The sequence below is a fragment of the Antechinus flavipes genome, chromosome 3, assembly GCF_016432865.1.
Source record: "Antechinus flavipes isolate AdamAnt ecotype Samford, QLD, Australia chromosome 3, AdamAnt_v2, whole genome shotgun sequence".
Lineage (NCBI taxonomy): Eukaryota > Metazoa > Chordata > Mammalia > Dasyuromorphia > Dasyuridae > Antechinus > Antechinus flavipes.
The window spans coordinates 328,745,169-328,765,973 of record NC_067400.1 but is presented as its reverse complement, the minus strand read 5'-3'; the positions used below and the strand labels follow the sequence as shown (position 1 = coordinate 328,765,973).

Below are 20,805 nucleotides of genomic sequence, written 5' to 3'. Positions count from 1 at the left end.
AGTTCTACCTTGCCAAAATATCTGGTAGGTGTCAGAATGATCTTGGGTTATTCTCTCAAGTGAAATTTTAAAGAGGTGTTGTTAAGTTTTCTCCTTATGCTTCTAAAATGCTAACTGATTTCTTAAGAGAAAAATTTTCTAATACACAGAAATCTTAATAAGGGAATAAAGACCTTACTTACTAATGTAGATGGATAAAAGTGGGTATATACAGGTATACATACATATACAGGTAATAAGCAATATTAAGTCACTTATATTCCTCAAAATGAAGAACAACAAGTTCAGTTACAAAGTTCTTAGAAGCAAAATCTTATCTTCATAGACATAATAACAAGGGATAAAAGAACTAGAGTCTAGACATAGAAAACACTGAAGCAGGAAAATTTGTTAGCTCAACCACATATGGCCATTAACTAAAGCTCACTAGGGTATAACTAGGACAAAGAGAACAGACCAAGGATACTTTGGTATCCTTAAAAGTGATGCTTAATATAACATAGACCTCTACAAGAATCAACAAAAACAAGTTGGACAAGCTGTGATCCCTTAATGAGTTACACAAAGGATGAAAAATAAGGCTTTAACAAATGCTTACAAAAATGTTCACATTACTAGGAAGAGGAGGCTTGGGGGAAGGGGAGAAGAACATCCTGAGAATAGGTTCTCTATTGAATCTGGAATCTGGGAATATCACGGTAGTGAGCAGATGAGACAATCTTAGTAAAAAGGAAAGAGAGGGAGGAAAGGGGATGTGCTTCCTGTAGTTAAGTAGAGAGGGTAACAAAGGCTAGAGGAAGCCTACAATGACCTGTAATTGAGCACTGCAAGGCTTGTTGGTTGTCTTAAGTTATAGGACTGAACCCAGAAGTCCTCCTGGAAATAAAAGGCCAGCACCCATGAATAAGCACAAAAAAAAAAAAAAAGGGAAGGGTTGAGTTTGGAATATTTTGATTTCCATATGGTGATTAACAAGCCCGAACTGATGCCAAACAGAGTGAACTAGTGCTAACTGCTAATATAAGCATATAATTAGAGGAATACAAGCTTAAAGAACATACCCAAGAAGAACCTATGAAGGACTCTAAGTTCATTTTTAAAAAAGGATTTATGAAAACTAAGGCAACTAAATATACCAATGTCTTGACCAGTTTGTGCTATACTGGTCTTTCTAGTAGATGCAATCACCACATAGGTGCTAAAAGAAATTTGATCTTTCATTTGAAGAACACCTTTCTATTTCCAATTTACTAGAGCATAAAGAAAGGACAGAAGTAATCAATTTAGAAAGTCAGTGAGGAAAAAGGTTCTAAAGGAAGAAAGGGGAATAAAAAACAGAGTCAAAAGCTGGTGATTAGATATAATAATAATAATAAAGAAAATGGGGGGGTGAGGTGGAGGGGGAATTCCAATGGTTCTAGGAGGAAAAAACATACCTGGGCAAATATTTGTAATTGTAAATTTTCATTTGGAAAAAAAAAAACTTTAAAATTCAATTCAAAACATTTATTCTTGCCTTTTAGTCATAATTCAAATAATTTTAAAGTTGGATATACCATCTAAACCAATTCTATTTTACAGATAAAGAAATTTGTGATTTAACCAATGTCACATATAACTTCCAAATCCCAGACCGGTATTCTTTCACAATTGCATGAAAGAAAAGGAATTTCATAGTACCAAAGCAAAAAAAGCAAAAAAAAAAAAAAAAAAAAAAAAAAAGGAACATGGAGGCACTAAGAACATAAGTACCCTCTCACAAATCACTTACCCACTAGACTAATTGCTCTTCAAAGGCAGAGAGAAAATTCAAGAATCTGTATACATGACTATTTGCAAGTTGGATATTATACAACAAACTACTGCATATCCTTCAAGTTCTATATCCCTAACATTTACTTTTCTTTCATTTGTTTCCTTTTTTACATAATGGTTAATAAAAACTTATATTAACCTCTAGCATCTCTAGAATTACACCAAATAATAGAGAGAATGAGTATTTTTGCTTTACTGCTGTATTTACTGAGAAAATTTCTACACTTAATGATTACTTCTGGTATTAAATACTTTATTATATTTGAAATAATACCCAAAAAAATCTCTAATTTGTAGAAATTTTTGCATAAATGAGTGTTGTATTTTGTCAAATGCTTTTTCAACATATATATTGAGATTATCATGTGAATTTAGATGATTTTCTTTTTAGTGTTGTCATATTTGTTTTCTTGATGTTTAACCATCTTTTCACCCAAATCCAACTTATTATAATCAAAGATTTGCTAGATATATTGCTAGACTCTGTCTGATGGAATTTTGTTTAAAAATGCTGAATTACTGGAGAGCAGTTTGGAACTATGCTCAAAAAGTAATAAAACTGTGTATACACTTTGATCCAGCAGTGCTATTACTAGGCTTATATCCCAAAGAGATCTTAAAAGAAAGGAAAGGGACCTGTATGTACAAAAATGTTTGTGGTAGCCCTCTTTGTAAGGGCCAGAAACTGGAAACTGAGTAGATGCCCATCAATTAGAGAATGGCTGAATAAATTGTGGTATATGAATATTATGGAATATTATTGTTCGGTAAGAAATGACCAACAGGATGATTTCGGAAAGGCCTGGAGAGACTTACATGAACTGATGCTGAGTGAAATGAGCAGCACCAGAAGATCATTATACATTTCAACAACAATATTATGTGATGATCAATTCTGATAGACCTGGCCATCTTCAGCAATGAGATGAACCAAATCAGTTCCAATGGAGCAGTAATGAACTGAACCAGCTACACCCAGCGAAAGAACTCTGGGAAATGACTAAGAACCATTACATTGAATTCCCAATCCCTATATTTTTGCCTACCTGCATTTTGTATTTCCTTCACAGGCTAATTGTACAATATTTCAGAGTCTGTCTCTTTTTGTATAGCAAAATAACAGTTTGGTCATGTATACTTATTTTGTATTTAATTTATACTTTAATATATTTAACATGTATTGGTCATCCTGCCATCCAGGGGAAGGGGTGGGGGAAAAGAGGGGAAAAGTTGGAACAAAAGGTTACCAATTATCAATTCCGTAAAATTACCCTTGCATATAACTTGTAAATAAAAAGCTATTGAAAAAAAAAGAATACAAAATGTGAATTTTTAAAAAAAGTAAATATAAGATGTGAATAAATAAGTGAATAAATAAAAATTCTGAATTAGAGACATCTAAGTAACACAGTGAGAATAGAGTGCTAGCTTCAGAATCAGGAAGACCTGAGATAAGATTTTTGCCTCAAGACACAATTTCTACCTGGGTGACCCTGGGCTTAAACCCTCTTAGCTTCTATTTTCTCATTTGTTTAAAAAAAAAAGGATAGCAGTATCCATCTCCCAGGGTTATTACAAGGTATAAAATGAGTTAACATGCAAAATACTTTGAAAGCTATTATAAAATATTTTCTAAAACAAAAAAAAAACCCCAATACTTATTAATTTTATATTGGTCTACAGTATTTTGTCTTATCTTCTCATTGGTTTAGATATTAGAACTAAATTTATCTCATAAAAAGAGAAATTTCCTACTACCACTGTTTTACTAACTATATCTTCTTAGAATTCAGTTTTTCTTCATAAATTTCTATCCCTCATAAATTTACATTTTCCAAAACTTATATTTGAAAGATACAGTTTAATATTGATAATAGTTTGTTTCCGAATAATATAACTTCCCTGTGTATCTTTGTATTGTTAAGTTTTTGTTTTTGAAATTTGTCTGATAGCATGACTGTAGCTCTTGTTTTTGGAATATAAACTAGAAAACAACCAAGCTAGCATCCTACATTTTGGCTAACTGAAATACCATTTCATTGGCACCAAGATTTAAACAAAATAATAAGGGCACAGGATTTAAACAAAATGATAATGGCAATAGAAACTAATTAAAATATAGTAATTATAAGAGATGCATCCTAGTATAGAAAATTAGCCTCTTAGAATGATCTTTGTTTCTGGGTTCAAGTCTTAACATTTGACAAACACTGGCCTTTTGATTTTAGACAACTAACAATCTTTCAGTGCCCTAGACAACTTCCTAAGATTATAAAGTGCAGAGTATCGAGGTAGCCATTTGCCTTGGAAAAAAGGAACTTACTTATGAGAAAGCTCCTTAAATTAATGAAATCACAAGCCTGGATTGTATCAACCTAAACGTAATTCTTTTTTTTTTTTTTCATTTACAAATACACGCATTTCCATAGCAGAAAACAGTTTAATCTATTTAGGCATAAAGAAGAGGTTACATCTTATAAGGAAGGAAAAGTTTAAGTGGGATATTTAGACTTAGAATAGCTATTTAGATTTAGAATCTAAAGAAAGAAAGAGTTAGAACAACTATAATAAAAAAAAATCAGCTCAGAAATTAAGAAATACTTGAGTGGATGCACATCAGTTGAGGAATAATTGAATAAGCTATGGTACATAAAATGTACCATATATATAAACATATGTGTGTGGTATATATACAAATACAGAATATTATTATTCTATAAGAAATGATGAACAGGCTGACTTCAGAAAAGCCTGGAAAGACTTACCTGAACTAATGCTAATTTATGATCCTATGATCTTTTCAGAACAACCCTCATTCTTTCTTTGCCCTAGTCTCCAATAAAGGCGATCCCTACTATCCCTTGGAACCTAATCTCATTAACTGCTTGATCCGTCAATAAATCCATCTTTAGTTTTTTAAAAATTATTTAATATTTTCCCCAGTTACATTTAAAACAATTTCTTTACATTGTTTTTTAAAATTTTGAATTCCAGATTCTCACCTTTATTCCCACTCCAGCTCCCATTAAGAAACCACATATAAAGTTATACAAAACATTTTCATAAAAGTCATGTTGTAAAAGAAAATATATCACTCTAAAAAAATAAAAACCCAAGAAAAAAAATTTTTTTAAAAAGTGAGAGTATGCTTCAATCTACTTGTACACAATCAATCTCTTCTTCTCTAGGTATGGATAGGATTTTTCATCATAAGTTTTTCAAAGTAGTCGTGAATCACTGTACTGCTAAGAATAGCAAAGTCTTTTACAGCTGGTCATTTCAGAACATTGCTATTACTTTATACACTGTACATCTCACTTTGCTTGAGTTCATAGAGGACTTTCCAAGTTTTTCTGAGAGCATCCTGCTCATCATTTCCCATACAACAATAATATTCTATCCTAATCACAACTTATTCAACCACTTCCCAATTCATGAGCATCCTCTCAATTTCCTATTTTTTTACCCTGAGAAGAGAGTCACTATAAATATATTTTGTACATATAGATCCTTTTTTTTTTTTAATCTCTCTTGGGAATCATGCCTAATAGTGGTATTGTTAAATCAAAGGTAATGCATGAATGCCTTCTGAACACAGATGATATTTTTTGATCAACTGGAGCATGGCTTTTTTTTTTTTAAAATAAATTTAACTCAGTTTCCTCTATGTTTGAGAAATGAATCTTTATCAGAGAAATTTGCTTTATAATTCTTATTACATTTACTTTATTAACTTATTTCCCTCATTTATTCTATTTTCTCTATCCTTTCACTCTATCCCTCCTCAAATATGCCTTTTCTTTTATTACCCTCTCCTCTTACAGTATTCCATTCCCCTCCTATTTTCCTGCAGGGTAAAATATTTCTATACCTCTAATGAGCATGTATGGTATTTTCTCTTTGAGCCAGTTCTGATGAGAGCAAGGTTCACTCACTAACCCTCTCATCCCTCTCTTCCCCTCCACTGTAAAAGCTTTTTGTTGTTTCTTTTTATAGCAGATAATTTACACCATTACACTTCTCCCTTATCCTTTCTCCTAATACATTCCTCTCACCCCTTTCATTTTTTTAAATATTAAACTCACACCTATGCCCTCTCTGTATATGTACTTCTTCAAACTGCCATATTAACGAAAATGAGTTACAATATCATCTGCCTATGTGAGAATGTAAACAGATAAATCTTACATTGAAATCTCTTATGATATCACTTTCCTGATTACTTCCTTATGATTCTCCAGAGTTCTGTATTTGAAAATCAGATTTTCTATTCAGCTCTGGTCTTTCCATCACAAATGCTTGAAAATCTTCTATTTCATTGAATTTACATCTTGTCCCCTGAAAAATTATACTCACTTTTGCTGGATAGGCGATTCTTGTGTGTAATCTTAGTTCTACTGTTCTCCAGAATATCATATTCCAAGCCCTCTGGGTCCTTTAATATAGAAGCTGCTAAATCTTGTATTATCCTGACTGTAGCTCCACTAAATTTGAATTGTTTCTGAGTGCTTGCAATATTTTCTCCTTGGCCTAAAAGTTCTGAAATTTGGCTGGAAATTTTCATTTTGGGATCTCTTTCAGAAGGTGACTGGATTCTTTCCACTTCTATTTTACCCTCTGGTTCTAGAGTATGAGGACAGTTTTCCTTGATAATATCTTGAAAAATGATGTCCAAGCTCTTTTTTTTGATCATGACTTTCAGGTTGACCAATCATTTTTAAATTCTCTCTCCTGGATCTATTTTCTAGGTCAACTACTTTTCCAATGAGATTTCATTTTTCCCTACTGTTTCATATTTTGGGGGTTTGCTTTATTGTATATCTTGATTTCTCAAATAAGTCATTAGATTCCAATTGCTCAATTCTAAGTCTTAAGGAATTGTTTTCCTCAGTGAGCTTTTGTACCTCCTTTCCTATTTGACCAATTTTGCTTTTTAAAGCATTCTTCTTCTCATTAAGCTTTTGCTATTTCCTTTTGTACCATTCTCAATTCTCTTCATAATTTTTCCTCTTTCTCTCTTACTTAATTTTCAAAATCCCTGTTGAGCTTTCCCACAGTTTGAAATTTTTTTTTCTTTTTCTTGGAGACTTTGGATGTAGGAGCTTGGACTTAGTTGTCTTCTTCTGGGATTTATGTTTTGATATTCTTTGTCACCATAGTCACTGTGTGTGGGTCAGAAACGTTTTCTGTTGTCTGCTCATTAATAATCAATAATCTGTTAAAGTAGGGCTCAATTTCCAGGTTGAAGGGTGTCCCACCCCAAGCTTCAGGGCTTTGTGCAGCTGTTTTCAGAGATCCTACTAGGGACCTGACTTTCCTACCCTGGATATTAGGAGTGTCCCAGCTCCCCTATAGCTGTAAAATCTAGTGTGTTCAATCAACAAAAATCTTCCTGACTAGTTGCCACTGCCACCACTGCCCATACCCTGTCTTGGTCTGCTGATTTCCCAAAGTCTTCTCATACAACCAACCAATCTTTTCTGCCAACCTTCCAAATCATCTTCAATATCTCTGGGCTGAAAGGTCTAGAAACCGCCAGTGCTACTGCTAATGCAGAGATCCTGATTTACTGACCTTTGGGCTCTAGAGCTGAGGCCAGAGCTGTACTTGTAGGGTCCATGCTAGGTTCCCACCCTGGTGCCCCAGATCTTTCTTGCCGGCCTTCTAAATTGTCAATGGCTAGAAAGATCTGAGAAGTTCCTGCCTTTACTCTGCCATCTTGGCTGCTTCTTCATCTGTCTAATTTTCAATCCCTTTTTAGCTGACTTCTTTCCTGCTTCCTACAATTAAGTTCAGGGCACTCTCATCCTCAAAAAAACTTTACCTATATCTACCATTCCCTCAAACCATCACACTCTACAACTCTTCTCTTTCAATTCCAAACTCCTTGGCAAAGCCATCTCCATTCAGTGTTTGCATTTTCCGGCTTGACCCTCACTTCTCAGGCCCTTACAATCTGGCTTCTGATATGATCACTCAACTATTTTATCCATGAGTTGGCAATCATCTCTTACTTAGAAAATCTAATGGCCTTTTCTCAAGTGTTCATCCTTCTCAATCTCAGCATTTTACACTGCTAAAAACTGGATACTCTGTACTCCCTAGAGCTTCATGATGCTACTTACTCAAGGTTCTCTCGTCTACTACTTCTCAGTCTTCTTTCGTGGATCGCCATTCATGTCCTGTGCCCTGTTTATCCAAGCTTTGTGCTAGGTATTCATTTTTTATATACTCTCTTGGTGATCTCGTCAACTTCCAGGGGTTCAAATTTTATCTTTATACAAGTAACTTGCAAATTAATATATCTAGAACTGCTTTCCTAAGCTCTACTCTCAACATCACCAACTGCCTATTTCTATCCCGTAGGAATCTCGAACTAAGTATAAAATGAAAATCTTTATTCTTTCCTCTAAACCTCCTCTAGACATCCCTATTTTTGTGAAGCATACCACAACTATCCCCAGATTTGCAATGTTAGACTCATTCTCAAAATTGCCCTCTCCATTATGGATATGCTACCTGCCTCACCCAAACCCCCATCATAGCCATTCAACTCCTTTATTTTTATCTCATAAGATTTTAGGATGGATCTCTAGAGCAAAAAAGGAATGCAAAAATCATCTCATCCACCTTTCTCATTTTAAAGATAAAAAAATTGAGGTTCAGAGATGTTGGGGACTTATCCACAGTCATACTGGTAGTTTATATAGGAAAAATTTAAACCTCAGATTCTCTGAATCTGAAACCAGCATTTTTTCCACCCTACATTTCCCATGCACATTTCTTGAATCTGTCCCCTTCTCTTTCTCTCACATAATCACTGTCCTAGTTCAAAATTTCATTATTTCCACTTAGACTAGTAGAATTATTTCTTAAGTACTCTTCCTGTTTCTAGTCTCTCCCTGAATTTTCCATATACTCAACAAATTGATATTCCCAAAGCACAAGTCAAAACATATCACTCCCTGCTCAAGAGTAGCTTCCTAATAACTTTAAAAGACAAATTTGAATACAGTCATAGAAAAAAAAATTTCAAAGATGAAAGAAGCTATAATAATCAGGGCACCACTGCCCTTTCAAATAAATTTTTAATCTTATTACTCTATGTGCTATAAAATAAAGATATTGTTTAGTTGTTGGAAGTTACTGGAAGTTTGAAAGCAATAAATTCTAGATTTTACAAAGGCAAAGAAAAATCTATGCATACCTTTGTTACATTAATTCTTCTTACTTCAAATTTACATTCAGTGTTGTGTGCCTATGAAAAGAGAAATTCCAGTCAATATTTATGGAACATAATTATCATCCAAAGTATTTAACATCAAATCAATTATTAAGTTTTGGTAAATAATAACTAATAAAATATTGGTATAATAATCATATTGTTGATATGTTTCAGTCATTTCCATATTACCTGATTCTCCATAACGGCATTTGAGGTTTTTTCTTAACAAAGATATTGGAATGGTTTACAATCTCCTCCTCTAGTTCATATCACAAACACAATAAGATGACTTACCCAGGGTCTAATAAATGTTTGAGGTCAGATTTCAACTCAGAAAGATGAGCCCTCCTGACTCCAAGCCCAGTATTCTATCCACTGTAGCACCTAGCTGCCCCCAATATTCATATTATTCGTTGTTCATTAGCAGAAATAATTCCCAGGTGAAGGAACCAAGAAGACAAAGCAGAAGGAAGCAGTTATGTTTTCTCACTCACATTCCTCTAAATAGAAAATGCACCAGATTGATGCTGAGTGAAACAAGCTAAACCAGGAAAATTTGTACACAGCAATAGTAAGATTATGTGGAGACCAAATATGATAGACTTGGTTCTTCTCAGTGGTTCAGTGATCCAAGACAATCCCAATAAATTTTGGATGGAAAATGCCATCCACTTCCAGAGAGAGAACTATGGAGACTGAATGTAAATCTACACAGATTATATTCACTTTTTTTCCCCTCATTTTTCTCTTTTGTTCTGATTTTTTTTCTATCAACATGATTCATAATATGTTTAAAAAAAAAAAAGTGAATGTACATGTATAATTCCTCCAAAAATGTTTTTTATAAAAACTGGGGAAAATAGAAATTTTTTAAAAAGAAAAAGAAAATGCATCAAACTGAATTTTAATGGGAAAATCCAAGAAAAAGTTACAGCAAGTCATTTTTCCAACTCAGGTAGGTATAGGAGAAAGAGAGAGAGAGAGAGATCTATGGACATTGCAAGGAAATAATCTGGGCAGGAATTCCATACCAAAGGGTAAATCTGCAATGCTTTTACTCTGAACCACCAGATAGTTCATGGGGTTGGAGTAAAATAACATTATTTGTTGCTCAGACCAAAACCCAAATCAAAAACTTGGAGAGCTCATACAAAGGGCCAGTTATCATCTTCTACCCTGGATCATCAAATAAATTTAGGAGCACTGAAAGTTTGCTGATCTAGGCATGAGATGACTGAGATTCTGGAATAACATAATATTCAGTAGCCCAAGAAAGCAGCAACAGAATCAATCCATATCTTCCCTCCAGAAGTGTAAGGAACCTAAACCTAATATCAAGTCTGAAGGAAAAAAAATAAGCTGGAAAAATGAGCAGACAAAAAAAGAATCACACTATTAGAAGGTATTATGATTAGGGTCCCTTAAGATAGTAATCCATAAGAAGAGAATGATTCTAAAACATCTGCAACTAAAGTCTCAAAGAAAAACATAACTGTTACCCAAATTCCTAAAAGATATGAAAACAAAGGTTAAAGACAAAAAGATTAAAATGTTTATACATATGAAATGATAATGTAAGAAGATAAAACTAAAAAATAATTAAGTGTTATGGAAAGAAAAATAAAAAAGATGCAAACCTTGCCTAAGTAACAAACATCCTGAAAATTAGAATGAACCAAACAGAAGTTAATGAGTCCATGAGACAGCAGGAAATCGTACAATGTTAAAAAACAAAATCAAAAGACTAGAAAAATATTTTTTTAAAAGACAGAAGAGAATTTCACAGAAAACAAAACAAAACAAAACAAAAACCTGATCTGAAAAACAGATCAAAGAAAAAAAAATTAAGAATACTGCAATACTTACAATAACCATGACCCACTTACCTCCTACCCTTTCAAAAAAAGACTCTAGACATATTTAATGAAATCTGAGAGAGATGGAGGTCATACAATGGACAGAGAACTTGGCCTGGAGTAAAGAAGAGCTAAATTCAAATAAGAACAGAAGACTCTTGCTACCTGGGTAATTCTGATCAAATCTTTCTTTCTTTTTTTTTTTTAATGTTGATTTTTTTTAAATTTAATTAAAGCTTTTTTATTTTCAAAACATATATATAGATAATTTTGAACATTTACCCTTGCAAAACCTTGTGTTCCAAATGTTTTTTCACTCCTTCCCCCTCCCCCCCCCCCCATTCCCCTAGACAGCAAGTAATCCAATATAGGTTAAACATTTGGTGCAATTCTCATATATATATATCTACAAGAAAAATCCGATCAAGAAAGGAAAAAATGATAAAGAAAATAAAATGTAAGCAAAACACCACAAAAAAGTTGAAAATACTATGTTATAATCCACACTCAGTTCCCACAGTCCTCTTTGGCTTCATATGGTTTTCTTCATGACAAGACCATTGGAACTGGCCTGAATCACCTTATGACCATCAGAGTTGACCATCACAAAATTTTGTTAGTATATATAGTGATCGCCTGGTTCTGCTCACTTCACTTAGCAATGTAAGTTTCTCTAGGCCTCTCTGAAATCATCCTGCTAATTGTTTCTTATAGAACAATAATTAATATTCCATGACATTACAATTTATTCCGCCATTCCCCAAAAGTGAGCAAGTCATTTAACCTCTACTTGACTCAGTTCTCTCATCTGTAAAATGGCATCTACCTTGTATTAAATGCTATATTTCCTCCCTTATTTCTTATAACTATCCCAAACTCTTAGAATCAGAAGGCAAAGCACAAATAGAAAGAACCCATTGGTCTCTTCCTGAAAAATATCCCCAAAGAAAAACTACCAGGAATGTTATAACCAAAAAACAAAGCTTCCGGATCAAAGACAAAATACTGAAAGCAGCTAGGAAGAAAGGATTCAAACAACATAAGCCACCACAATGAAGGAACAGGGACTTTGGATTCTATGTTCTAGAAATCAGAGAACACAGGCTTATTTGTAGTCAAGAATAAGTCTCAGAAAAACTAAGCATAATGCTATGGTGTGTGGGGAAAATAAACTTTAGATAAAAGAGAGGGCTTCCAAACACTCCTGTGAAAAAGATGAGAATTATGCAGAAACTTTGGGGTTCAAATGCAGAAATTGAGAAACACAATGTACAATTTAAAAAGGTAAACACACATAAACAATTGAAACAAATTAAATTAAATTAAAAAACAAACAAATTCACATATGGGAAAATGAGTCATAACACCTTTGAAATCTATTATCAAAAGAGGATCTAAAGAGAACCTAACTAAACAGCACATCTAGGAGGGGAAAAGGAATAAAATATACTGTGGGATAGGGGAGAGATGGAGGAAAAAGGTTAGGAAAATTCATATAATAAGGATGTGCAAGTAAATATCAATATAAACAAGGCAGGATGGTCATGTGACATACTTGAAACTTATACATAAACACACACACACACACACACACACACACACACACACACGGAAAATAAGAGGGAAAGAAGAAAAAGGAAAATCGGACAAAACATAAGGAAAAAAATCTCAAATAAAACAAATTCCAAGTATGTCCAAAAAAGAGCTCTTTTTCAGGTGGCAAAGAATTGAAAATGGGGCAAAAGGTTGAACAAGTTATGGTATACAAATATGATGGAATACAACTGTGATCTAAGAAACGATAATAGAGAAACTGTAGAAAATTTGTATGAACTGATATAGAATGAAGTGACCAGAACTAGAAGGACAATTTATAGAATGACAACATTGTAAAAATAAACCACTTGGAAATACTAAGGAACTCTTTAAGTATAACTAATGACAAGCCATGCTACCCACCTCCTAATACTATACAGTACAAAATGAAATGTGTATATAAATGCAGAGATATACTGTATGTGTATGAACAGGCATGTGTGTATACATGCATGCATATATGCACATATGTGTGTATCCTTTTGAACATGGCCAATACTGAAATTTGTTTTGCTTGACTATACATATTTGTAAGAGATTTTGTTTTTCTTTTTCTCTCAGATGATAAAATTCTGCTTCCTGAAAAATAAAATATAATCATATGAATTTAATATTACATAAAACTAATAGGTCCTTTAGATATCATCCAATCTATTCCTCATTTTCTCATGATCATCACATATCAAAGAATTTCAAATCTATATACAACTGTTATATTAAGCAGATTCAAATCTAATCCCACTATATCTAGGTTTCTTTTTTTGTATCATGGATCTCTTTGATAGTCTGGTGAAGCCTATGAACTCCTTCTCATAATAATGGTTTTAAATATCCAAAATAAAATACTCAGCAAAAAAACCTAATTATTTTGAAATTGTTATCAAAATATATTTTTTTAAAACAAGTTTAAGCTACAGGTTAAGAATTTCATCATTTTACATTACATTTACATTACACTGATGTACAATATCCCAATAGGAACAATTTCACTCTCAAATAAAGAAAAAAGAAACTCAATAGATATCCAATATCAAATCCATTACCTGAAACATAAAATTTCTACTTTTTCATTTCTGTAAAATTAAATTTTATATTTTTCAACAATTTCAGGCCATTCAATCAAACAGGACAACATGAATTATAGAGACCCCAAACCCAAAAGATCACAAAGTAAATCTGGACCCCCAAAATTTGGTATCTGTTTAAAAAAACCCTTTTGTCAAAGAAACTTCAAGAGGATCTTTCCTTTATACAAGTACTGAGGTTAGGGAAGTGAAGTGAGTTAATACAGCAATTTATCCTCTACTTTTTTCTCCTAATTCTCTAATCACTCCTACAATTCCAAATACTGCCTTAGATTGTTTCTGGGATTGAATATAAAAGATATTAAAGTTGGGGAAAGCCTAGGCAGCAATGAGACCTGTAGGGATGAAAGAAAACTATAAGGGAGCAATAGTATCAGGCACTAAAAATAGTGCCTGTCATTTCTATGGGCAATTAGTCCAATTTGATCATCCACATGTAAAATATATGCAAAAGGTAAGACTACTGCTCACATGGATGAATGAATAAAACATCTATTTAAGTGCTAAGGATACCCAAAATAAATAAATAAAATAAAATAAAAAAACAAGTCCTGATCTCAACTCACAGTCTAAAAAAAGACAACACAAATAGGAGGTTTTCAGCTGCTGGTCAGATGGGTTCAGGATCCTGGAATATTTCCATCAAAATCTGAGGAGAAATGGCCCCATTAGTGGTGGTGGTTTGATTTATCTGGTACATATTACCTCTTCGTTGACAACTGATAGTGATAGCTAAACAAGATTGACAGATAAATAGTACAGAAGTTCAGAAATAGGATGGATCAATATAAACTGATATGATCAGTGATTTTTATGAGGACAGGGAATCAATTGTTGACTTTATATTTTTTTTTTTCTTAAACAAGAATTTACTATCACTGTCCTCCTTCCTCTCAACCTGAATAACTTTTTTTTTTAAATTTTAGAATATGAAATGTCCAACAAAACAAAAATCACACTGGTCAAAAACATATGGTCAAAAAATTTATGCCTCATTCTGTATTTCAAGTCTTTCATCTTTCTGGCAGGATATGGGTAATAAACATCATGATTTATCTTTTCATTAAACATAATTCTAAAGCCTGTCAAAGTTATTTTTCTTTATAAGATTTGTCACTGTATTAAATAAAATGTTCTCTTAATCATGTCCTTCATTGCATCACTTCAATGCGGTCTTTTCCAGTTTCCCTGAACTGAATGAACTAAAACTGTTCATTTTGCCATTTTTTGTGATATTTTGTGGACACATTCCACTATACTCATATACCATAATTTGTTTACCTATTCCCCAACAAGAGGAATCTCTTCCCTCACTTGTTTTCAGTTTATGGCTGTTACTACACAAAAAAGAGTTGTTAAAAACATTTAAGTACAAAAAGGGAAAAGAACCCACATGTGCAAGAAAATGTTTGAAGCAGCTTTTTTATAGTAGGAAAGAATTGGAAACTGAGTAGATACCATTAGTTGGAGAATGGTTGAATAAGTTATGGAATATGAATGATATAGAATTTTATTGTTCTATAAGAAATGATCAGCAGGATGATTTCAGAAAGACCTGAGGAAACTTACACGAACTGCTGCTAAGTGAAGTGAATAAAAACCAAGAGAACATTGTACACAGCAACAAAAAAACTGTGATGATCAATAGTGATGGACTTCAACTTTTCAACAACGAGGTGACTCAGGGCAATGTCAGTAGACTTGTGATGGAGAGAGCCATCTGCATCCAGAAAGAACTATGGGGATTGAATATGGATCATAACATAATATTTTCGCCTTTTTGTTGTTGTTTTTTGCTTGCTTGTTTTTTCTTTCTCATTTTTCCCCTTTTGATCTGATTTTTCTTGTACAGCTTGATAAATGTGGAAAAATATGTTTAGATGAATTATACATGTTTAAGCTATATTGGATTACTTGCTGTTTAGGGGAGGGGGGAAATAGAGGGAGAAGATTTTAGTATACAATGTTTTGCAAGGATGAATGTTGAAAACTATCTTTGTATTTTGAAAACTAAAAAGCTATTATTATAAAAATTATTTATGTATATATGGTCCTTTTCCTTTCTTTGATTTCTTTGTGCTATCAGTTTAGTATATATAGCTAGGCAAGGGAATATTCAATTAGTGATTTTGAGGGCATAGTTTCAAACTGCTTTCCAGACATCTTCACAATTAAAGGTTCTGATAAAGGCCTCATTTCCAAAATATATAGAGAATTGACTCTATAAGAAATCAAGCCATTCTCCAATTGATAGTCAAAGGATATGAACGGACAATTTTCAGATGATGAAATTGAAACTATTACTCATATGAGTGTTTCAAATCACTATTGATCAGAGAAATGCAAATTAAGACAACTCTGAGATACCACTACAGACCTGTCAGATTGGCTAAGATGACAGGAAAAAATAATGATGAATGTTGGAGGGGATGCGGGAAAACTGGAACACTGGTGCATTGTTGGTGGAGTTGTAAACAAATCCAACCATTCTGGAGAGCAATCTGGAATTACGCCCAAAAAGTTATCAAACTGTGCATACCCTTTGATCCAGCAGTGCTACTACTGGGCTTATACCCCAAAGAAATACTAAAGAAGGGAAAGGGACCTGTATGTGCCAAAATGTTTGTGGCAGTCCTGTTTGTAGTGGCTAGAAGCTGGAAAATGAATGGCCATCAATTGGAGAGTGGTTGGGTAAACTGTGGTATATGAATATTATGGAATATTATTGTTCTGTAAGAAATGACCAGCAGGATGAATACAGAAAGGCTTGGAGAGACTTACATGAACTGATGCTAAGTGAAATGAGCAGAACCAGGAGATCATAATATACCTCAATAACGATACTGTATGAAGATGTATTTTGATGGAAGTGGATTTCTTTGACAAAGAGACCTAACTCAGTTTCAATTTATCAATGATGGATAGAAGCAGCTACACCCAAAAAAAGAACACTGGGGAAGTGAATGTAAACTTCATTTTTGTTTTTCTTCCTGGGTTATTTCTACCTTCTGAATCCAATTCTCCCTGTGCAACCAGAGAACTGTTCGGTTCTGCACACATATATTCTATCTAGGATATACTGCGACATATTTAACATATATAGGACTGCTTGCCATCTAGGGGAGGGAGTGGAGGGAGAAAGGGAAAAAATCAGAACAGAAGTGCAAGGGATAATGTTGTAAAAAATTACCCTGGCATGGGTTCTGTCAATAAAAAGTTATTATTAAAAAAAAAAAAAAAAAAAAAAAAGACAAACTACTTTCCAGAAATGCTAGATCAATTTACAGCAACAGTGCATTAGTGTGTCCATCTCCCCAAATTTCTACATTTCTCATTAGGCATGCAGCAGGATTTCAGAGTTGCTTTAATTTGTATTTCTCTGATTACTAATGAGTTAGAGCATTTCTTCTGACAACAGTCAGCCTGCGAGTTATTTCTTTTGAGAACTACAACAAAAATTTAAAGTTAGTCATTATTCCAGTTCAAGACAACTTAGATAGACAGAAAAGTGTGTAGCCACAGGGGTGGAGGCTAGCTGGAAGCAAAGCATACAGGCTATAGTGGAAACTACCATCTTTGAGCCTTGGAGGCAGTAGCTGCAGCAGCAACACCTGGCACAGTCAATTCATAGGAACAGCATGGCAACTTCAAGCCATCCCTTTGTTAGCAGTGAGTCCAATGTTCTTTAGCTGCTCTGCAGTCTGTTATCCAGTTCAAAATTTCAGGGTGGAGAAGAGTAATGAAGAGTCAGGACAGAACTTGTCCTTAGCTGGATAAGGACAAGAACACAAAGCCAGACCCATCCCTAGATCACACAACCTAAAAGTATATACCCTCATATCAAATTATAGAGGCTCAGGTCAACCATCCTCCCAAAGGTGAGCAGAGCCCAACTCTAAAAAAGTCCAAAGTCAAAAGACACACTGGAAAAATGAGCAAATTAACAACAAAAGAACCTAACCATAAAAAAATTTATGAAAACTATGAAAAGAGAGAAGTTCAAGACACAAACTCAAGAGATGATTTGAAAACATATATAAGCAAAACCTTCAAGAAAAGAGTGACAAAAATTCCTAGAAGAGCCAGAAATTTTTTTAAGGGGGGAGAAGTTTAAAATCAAATTTTAAAAAAGATAACACAAAAAAATACACACACACATACACATATATACATATATATATACATATATATACACATATAAATATAAAACAACAATAAACTATTGGCTAATTTAATCTTTTTTTAAAAGAAAATCAAATTACCAGTCTTAAAAATGAAAAGGGGTTAATATACAACCAAAGAAGATGAACTTAAAATAATTATTGAATACTATATTGCTCAATTACATGCCAAATAAAACTGACTGATAATCTAAAAGAAATGGATAAATATTTACAAAAATGTAAATTGCTCAGATTAACAGAAAAGGAAATACTTAAATAACTTTGTTTTAGGAAAAAAAATTGAACAGAAAAAAAAGGGAACGAGGGTAAGAGGGAGGGAGAAAAGGAAGGAAGGAAGAAAAAAGGGAAGGAGGGAGGGAACAAAAGAAGAAGAAAACAAAAAAGAGAAGTCAATCAGTGAAACAAATTAGTTAACATACAGAGACAAACACAGTATGGTAGTATTTGATAAAACTGAGATCATGCTTACTGGGGAAAAGACTATTTCTGATAACTACCCCCTATGTGTATTGTATCTCCATGTTATCATGTATGTTTCTCAAGGGGAAGGGCTATTTTCGCTTTTTCTTTGCATCCCCAATACTTTAGCACTGCGCCCCATCATAAGCACTCAGTGTTGGTTGAATGAATTACTTATTCTTAAAGAGTGACAAGATTGAGCAAAAGGTGGAAGAAAGAAAAGGAAAGGAAGGAAAGGGGGAAGAAAAGAGAAAGACTTTATTAAGTACTTCCTAAATATCTCAAAACCTCTGAGGGAAATTAGGTTACCCTAAAGGACCAATGGAGGTCCCCTGGAACTACAGCAATTTGACTACCAGTGTACAGAAGTTCCTTATACCTTAGTCCCACAGTTCCTGGTTGCCACTACTCTACTTACACTTGGCACAGCCCACACTTCAGGGAAACTTTGGCCTTTGCCCTTGGGGAACTTATCCTGCCTATTTCTCAAGTCTAGATAAGGGACTTTACTTTGGTAGACCGGAACTACCAAGTGGATTTAGGGAAGGCCTTGGGTTTGGTGTGGCAAGAGGGTCTGGATGAATGTTCTGGGGACTGGGGAGAATTAGACTAAACAACCAAATGCTCTCAGCCTTTCAGAGCAAGACCAATTGGAGGGATTTTGTCAATGCCTCTCCCAATGCATATGTTTGCAGAGTATATAAGTGTCCATAAGATATATCACACACCTGCATAACTGAACAACCAAGCTGATGCTCTTACAAGAATGGAAAGAGATTAGGGACCACTTAACGACCATCAATCTAGATATGGGGACTATAAAGCTACTTTTATCCAACTGTACCTCTTGGGCCAATTAGTGAATCTATCCCCTTAAAAATCAATACGTAGCATAATCCTTGGTAATTCCTAATCTACCTCTGATTAGAAAATTGACTATACTTTTTATACTATACAAGAATCTCTAAAGATTCTTGATCTTGCATCTTTACAATTCAACAATAACTCATAACTTAGATGAAAACATAAGACAATTAACCACAACCCTCACAAACAAGTACCCTGGCCTGAAAACAACAATCAATTTCTTAGAATATATTAGGGTAGCCTTTGTTAACATGAAATAATCACCTTATATATGTAAAAATTTAGAACACCATCACCCCCCTCATCAGGTTAAGACTAATGTGAAAATTTTTGAGACTTAAATTTGCATGAAAACATAAATTAAAAGGGAATCAAGATGCAAAAATATATATATACACCAGCAGATCAGAATAGTCCAAAATCTAATAGGATCAACAAAGACAAACATAAAATTTGTATTTAGTTTTTTTCTAAAAAGTGACTTTTCCACCAAAAACTGAAGAATAAAATAGGGTTCCATCAGTATACTTAGCAATCTACATACTGCATTTTACCTCTTCCCCAGGAATATAAAACTCCTTGAAGGTAGAAGGGTATGCTGCTGTTTGTTTTACTTATTATAATAACCCTAGACCAGAAGGTTATTATTAGGCTTTTTTGTATATCCATCTCTTTGATAGTCTGATAAAACACACTGATTCCTTCTAATAATCTTTTTTAATGAATAAACAAATACACTAAATTTCAAAGGCAACCAATTAAATTAAAACGAAGTTATATTTTTAAAAAGGATTATTTGGTAACTAAGGTGGAGGGTTTGAGTTTTGTTTTGAGTTTTTGTTTGTTTGGTTTTTAGCCAGTAATATCAAAAGAAAATATATTATAGATCCTAGAAGGAAAGGAAATGTAAAAAACAGCAATATACATTACCTGAAACCTAAGGTATAAGAAACTAAATTGTTATACCCATCATCCAAACACCTGAAACCTCCAGCTAATACATCAAAATATTTTCTTAACTGTTTAAACTGTTATAAGATATTCACAAAAGATAAAATCCAAAAAAAATGCAATAGGCTAAGAAATCTCAACATTTTGGAAGCGTAGCTCAACATAATTTGTTATAACTCTATAAACCAAAATAGTAGAGATGTGAAAACAGAAAGCAGCCGCAGTAGGCAACAGCAAATTTCTGTCATGTTGCAGGGACCCTTATCCTTAACTTACATCTAGCTCTATAGGGTTTGCCTTGTCTCTGCCCAGGGACTAAATACACCTCCAAATCCTGTCTTCCAGTCACAGAAAATAATCTGATGTTTTGGGACAATACTATCCTTCTCAAAGTCAATGATAACCCCTTTCTCATTCTTCAGTGATTTATAATTCCACTCCATCATACCCACTCCATTCTAGTGTTGCTGAACTTGTAGTGATCAATATTAAAATACTGTTCTCCATTCACCACGGACCACATTTTACTCTTATACCCCATCAATAATCCTACTTCCAAAAAATTCAACTCTAAAATTACCCAACCCTTTCACTGTGCCCTCTGGAATGCCTGCTCCATAGATTACAAACTGGATTTCATCTCAAATCTTCTCATTTCCACTCCTTCTATCTTTTTGTATTCAATGAGCCCAGGCTCTCTCCTGATAAAATATCTTCCTAGGCTTCCCTCTCCAGGGATGGTTTCACTCAAACCCCTTTCTTTCACC

General features: G+C 33.7%; 1 protein-coding gene across 1 annotated transcript in view; it reads right to left on the bottom strand.

Moving 5' to 3' along the window:
• NCK1 (NCK adaptor protein 1) overlaps positions 1 to 20,805 on the bottom strand; it is a 70,579-nt gene that overhangs the window by 27,317 nt on the left and 22,457 nt on the right. The window contains exon 2 of the mRNA XM_051985605.1: positions 9,023 to 9,073. The gene's annotated coding sequence lies outside the window, so the exon portion shown is untranslated. The remainder of the gene's footprint in view (positions 1 to 9,022; positions 9,074 to 20,805) is intronic.